Source organism: Pteropus alecto, unplaced genomic scaffold (genome assembly GCF_000325575.1).
Source record: "Pteropus alecto unplaced genomic scaffold, ASM32557v1 scaffold196, whole genome shotgun sequence".
NCBI lineage: Eukaryota > Metazoa > Chordata > Mammalia > Chiroptera > Pteropodidae > Pteropus > Pteropus alecto.
Genome location: NW_006439717.1, coordinates 5,461,854 through 5,468,055, shown reverse-complemented (window position 1 = coordinate 5,468,055; position 6,202 = coordinate 5,461,854).

Sequence of the window (6,202 nt, the reverse complement as noted above, 5' to 3'; positions counted from 1 at the left end):
AGTGCCATTGTTGAAGAGGGGACAACAGTTCACAGAGGCCCAGAGCAAATTAATTTCTGTGACAAGGAAGAACGATTTGTCAAAATTTAGAGTTTATTTTAAGGAGCGAGTGTTTTGTACATTCCTTTTATAAGGAGACCATTCCCTGACAAATCAATAAAAGCTATGAATAAAAAAAATGAGTTTGTTTTGTACAGCAAAGGAAACCGTCAACAAACCAAAAAGATAACTGACTGTTTGGGAGAAGATATTTGCTAATGATACATCTGATAAGAGATTAATATCCAAAATATATAAAGAACTTATACAACTCAACAACAACAACAAAATAATCTAATTAAAAATTGGGCAGAAGACTTGAACAGATACTTCTCCAAAGATACAGTACAGATGGCTAACAGACATATGAAAAGATGCTCAAGGTAGCTAATCATCAGAGGAATGCAAATTAAAATCACAATGAGATATCACCTCAGTCAAAATGGGCTATCACCAATAAATCAAAAAACAGCAAGTGATGGCGAGGATGCGGAGAAAAGGGAACCCTCATACATTGTTGGTGGGATTGCAAATTGGTACAGCCTCTATGGAAAATAGTATGGAGGTTCCTCAAAAAATTAAAAATGGATATACCTTTTGACCCATCAATTGCACTTCTGTGTATTTATCCAAAGAAAACCAAAACAGTAATTCGTAAACATCTGTGCACTTCAATATTCATGGCAGCACAATTTACAATAGCCAAGATGTAGAAGAAACCTAAATGCCCATCGACGATTGGATAAAGAAATTATGGTTCATATATATACAATGGAATATTACTCAGCCATTAAAAAAAAAATGAAATCCTGCTGTTTGCAACGACATGGATGGACCTAGAGGTTATTATGCTGAGTGAAATAAGTCAGACAGAGAAAGATAAATACGATGTGATTTCACTTATATGCGGTATCTAAGGAACAAAAGGAACAAACTAATAAAAAACGGACTCACAAAAATAGTGGACAATTTGGTGACGGATTGTCAATGGGTGTTGGGAGGCTGGGAGATTGGGGTGAAGGGTTAAAGAAATACAAATTAGTACTTGATAGTTGAGCACGTGGATAGAGAGCATGACAGAAGGAATGCAGTTAGCATAAATATGGTGACTAGGTGGAGGGCCAGGGGAGGGTGGGAGTAATTGGGGGGATCGTTTTATGAATGTTATAGATGTCTAACCAACGTACTGTATACTTGAAACTAATTTAAATAAATAAATTTATTAAAAAAATTGGTACAGCCTCTTTGGAAGACTGACTGTCTCTTACAAAACTAAACATACTCTTACCATACAATGTAATCATATTGCTCCTCGGTATTTACCCAAATGAATTGAAAACTTCCTGCATATAGTTGTTTATAGCAGCTTTATTATAATAGCCAAAATTTAAAAGCAACAAAAATATCTTTCATAGGTGAATGGATAAATAAACTGTAGTACAGGCAGAGGAATATTAGTCAGTGCTAAAAAGGAATGAGCTATCTAGCTATGAAAAGATATTGAGGTGAAAGTGGAGACATTAAAACTGATACTACAGAAATACAAAGGATCATGAGAGAATGTTAACAATTATACACGAACAAATTAGATGCTCTAGAAAAAATTAATAGATTCATAGAAACAAACAGCCTACCAAGACTGAATTATGAAGAAATAGAAAATACGAACAGACTAATGACAAGTAAGGAGTTTGAACCTGTAATCAAAAATCTCCCAGTAAAGAAGTGCCCAAGACCAGGTTGCTTCATGTGTGGATTCTGCCAAATGTTTAACCCATTACTCATTTAGAAAATAAAGTGCAGCTTGCTGCTAGTGTTAATTTTATATAAACACTCTCTTTGAGGCTGAAGCAAATTTGACTGGTTTTCAATGTGAAAGTAAAATATAAAAACTGTTCTTGGAGTTATTTCTAAACAAAGCTTATCTGTAATCCTAATGTAACAGAAATACATATGATGATCAGTATTGAATAACTTTTTTATGTGGTAAATTTCAAAGCATGGAACAACACAAAACGGAACATCACATTCTGCACAAAAATGTCACGTTTCTCTCCGGGTCTTCTTGCCATCCTTGTCATTGTGCGAGCAGCAAACTGCAGCGACCACTTGAATTCTGTTTCCCTAGTGTTGGTGGTATGCTCTTAGGGAAGGGTCATCCAGAGGTGAAGAGGTGTGACATCATCAGAGCACAGATGACCCTGAAGACGTTGCTGTCTTGGCTTGGGATGCTTTTCCAGCATTCCTTCAACCAACATCAGTCTGAAGTTTACATGGCGGATTGTGTGCTCAGGATTGTCCTTCTTGAACAGGATGCAGGAGTTCAGCACTGTAATGTTTAGAAGATGACGAAAGAATTTCTTACACCAAAACTCGTGCCTTTTGTGCTCAGTTGGATAAGAAATGAGCATTTGACCAGCCGAGTCTACTGCTCCCATATTCTCGTTATACCCCACAATGACATGTGGCTTCTTAGTTTACTTTCCATTTCTGTTGTCTACTTCACTTGTCTACTTATATCATTATAGAATGTTGACAACATTGTCACCTCCTTCTTGTCACACCATTTCAGTGCCATAAGTTTGCCACAGAATTTGGCTACAGTCATCCCCTTTGCAATCCTTTACTTCAGATCATTTGGCATCTGTTTTTTGTTCAAATGAACTGTCCCAACTGCATCAGTTCTGTTTTGATGTAATTCTCTGAAAAGCATGGAAGATGTATGGCAAACTGCGGGGGTAAGGCTGTAATCCAAGAGTTATCTCGGGGTAAACGCTATAGCCACAAGTGCCACTGGCGAGTATTCTTGGGGCAAACGGGAAATAGGTTAAAGAATTAATGCCAATCCTTTCTTCTCAGATGCTTCCAAACAATTGAAGAGAAGGGCATACTTCTAAATTCATTTTATAAGGCCAGTATTATCCTCACACCAAAGACAGATAAGGACACACAAGAAAATTACAAGCCAATATCCTGGATGAACATCGATACAAAATCCTCAACAAAATACTGACAAACCAAAGTCAACAGCATATTAAAAGAGTTATAAAGTGGATTTATCCCTGAAATTTGTTTCAGGTTATGAAATCAATCTATAAAAATTATTTTTTTTGTACAGATGGAAGATGGCACCTCACGATGCTTTTGATCTTTAGTAGCGGTAAAGTCAACAGTTGTGTGGTTATTTCTCCAGAGAGGGAGAGAGCAGAATAGACAGGGGAGGAATAGAGTGAGAGAAGATCTTGTGGTTGGCTCAACAATATGTTGAAATGGTCACAGGGATGTCTAATAGTCAATTTTAACTTGATTGTGTTTCTGCAATGCAAAGGTCCTCTGTCACCTAGATCATTAGTAACTTAATCTGCTCACAAGGAGTTCTCATGGGAGCGTTTCCTGTTGATTTACTTGTTTGTGTGTATGCATGTCTATTTTTGATAAAAATCAAGTAAAGATGCTGAGTTTAGGAAATGGCTTCAAGTCACAGAGTGGAAAACAAGAATTCAGGGGAAACTGGAAGAGGCAGCTGGGCATTACCACGAGACTCCCCAGTTCCTGTAGAATTTACAAAGATCTAGGGAGGGATTTGTGAAACATGGGAAAGTTTGGAGCTTGAGCTAATCTTATTTGGAGCTTAAGGAAGTGAATGATTCTATTTGATGCCTTAATTACATAAAGCATTTGTATTTTAACACATCAAAATATTAATAGATAACATTTCTTGCTTGAAATTTTAGGCACACTATTGAGTAGAGATAATTTGGGATGCATCTCAAAGGGCTAAGAGAGAGAACAAGAAAAGAGTAAAAGCAAGTCTAGATAGAGGGTCACTAGGAGGAAGAAAGGAGAGGAAAAGAGTCAAAAGTTATTTCCAAATGCTCGTTTCTCCAGGATGCCCTTAGAGACTTGGTCCCTTCCTTGTTCCTATGTTCCTTTTCCTTTCTGTTTCTCTTTGGCTCTGCCAAGCCTTCCCTTATCCCAGGCATGATGGACCTTATTATTACTTACAGGTATCTGCTCTTCTTCTTCCCAGGCTTACGGCTCCATGACATTTCCCAGTGTCCTTGCATCTAGGTCACATCAGGGTATTTGGACAGATGAAATGTGGGCAGAATGTTGTAAACTACTTCTTGGGTTGACTATGTACTATCTTCTCTTTCTTCCATCTTCATGGCTAGAAAAGAAGGGCAGGGGTTTAATTCCCATGAGAGCTCCCGACTGGGAACATCTGCCTTTGACTTACGTGAATGATAAGCTTTTTTGTTAAGCCACTGGTAATCTTTTTGGTTTTATAGTAGCTGTTGCTACTCTGACTTGATATAACAGCTGGTGCTAGCTATCCGCACTTTTATCTCCCTCTTCCAACCGTTACCTCAAGCTCCCTCTCTATTTTCCATCTGGTCAAAATATCTTTAGAAGGCTTAGTATATGCCTCCCATTTGACTTACGTGATATTCAGGAGAGGAGGCATGGAGAGGGGGGCAGGAAAAGGAGCTGAGTTTAGGGAATGACTACAGGTCAGAGTAGAAAATAAGAATTCAGTGGAAGCTGAAAGAGGCAGCTGGAAGTTACCATAAGACATCCCAGTCTTTCTTACATAATAAATTTGGATTCCATGCTATCACTACTATAACCATTTGTTACCTTTTACCCATGTGCAAAATTGTATTATCTTCATTAGAGGGCTTGAGGACTGTTTGGAAGATTCAATTTTAAGCTAATTGAGGACAAAGATTACATATCATTATAGCTTTATATTTTGTTAATTAAAAGTTAAAAAAAAACAGGATGTAATTTGACGGGCTTAATGAAATTAAGAAAAGCACCAGATCTGCCTCCAAAATACTGATAAAAAAATACTTAAATTGAGTCACTGAATAAAACCTAATAAATTTTTATCCTATTATGAGTACTTTGTTAAAATGTACTTATATTTCCCAAGGTCAAAACCACCCATTTTGTGCAAAGGTCTTGATTTCAGTAGTTCCTGTCAAAGCCAGGTGGGTTGCCTCAAAGAACTTATCTATTGTCTCTTGTAGTAAGCACTATGGGCTGCTTATAATATATTTTAGATTCGGTAGTTATTTTTCAGGGCATCCATATACATAAAATTTATTTTAAATCCTTTAACACATTTTTCTCATATGGATGTTACTGTTACAGTCTCTTGAGAGAACATGTGTTGGGTATGTTAGAATAAGGCTTAAAGTAATATACTGACGTCTTTTCAAATGCTTTAGAAAATTTTAACCCTCAGGAATAAATCCCTAATTAGGTGGTCAAGTCTTAGACAGTAAGTGAAAATAGATAAGGAAATTTTCTAGCAGATCTGCCCCTCTGAAAACCCATCCTGTGGGGGTCGTCAGGAAACTACTATTCTTATACTCCTCTCAGTTACCTGCCACCATGTGGTGGCTGTGCTTAGGTAAACAGATTCTTAGATGCGGAGTGAAAGGAAGAGGGCAGTGGTCCAGTAATCCCGAGAAGCAGAGTATAGAAATGTAGGATTGTCTGTTTTCAGGAAGGAGAGATTTAGAAGATATAAATTCTATAGCAAGGGCAAAGAATTAGTTCATTTAAAATAAATTTTCTCTTTTATCCCTGAAACATATCATAAAATCAGACTCCTTCTCTACTCTTGCTTTGTTCCTCTTTAAACCAGACTCTGACATATTCTAGGGCCTTCTTCTATATTCATAATATATTTTTATACGTGTAATTTCTCATGCATTATCTCATTTTATCCTGAAAATAGCCATGTGAAGTAGGAGGTATCATCAGTTTATATGTCAAGAAAGTATGGCTCAGAAGGCTGATTGGTATATTTTGACTGTCTTACAACTAAAATGTCTCAAGTTTGGGTCATTTGTTTCTAAATCTTATGATTGATTCATAACATGTTCTTCAATAGCCTACAAGTCTTTTCATGATCTGGTTCTTTCTCAAGCTTTGCATCTTATCACTTCCATTATGCAACCCGTAGTTCAGTCATGTTGAACATCTTTCAGTTCCTCACTTTTGCCACAGCCCCTCTCACTTCTGAGTATTTACTTTTGTTCTCTGCTTCTACCTTTAATATTCTGGCCACCATTTTGTTTGATTAACTTAGTTAAGCTTCACATTTCATCATATATGCTATCGCTTCCAGGGAATCTTTACTAACCAA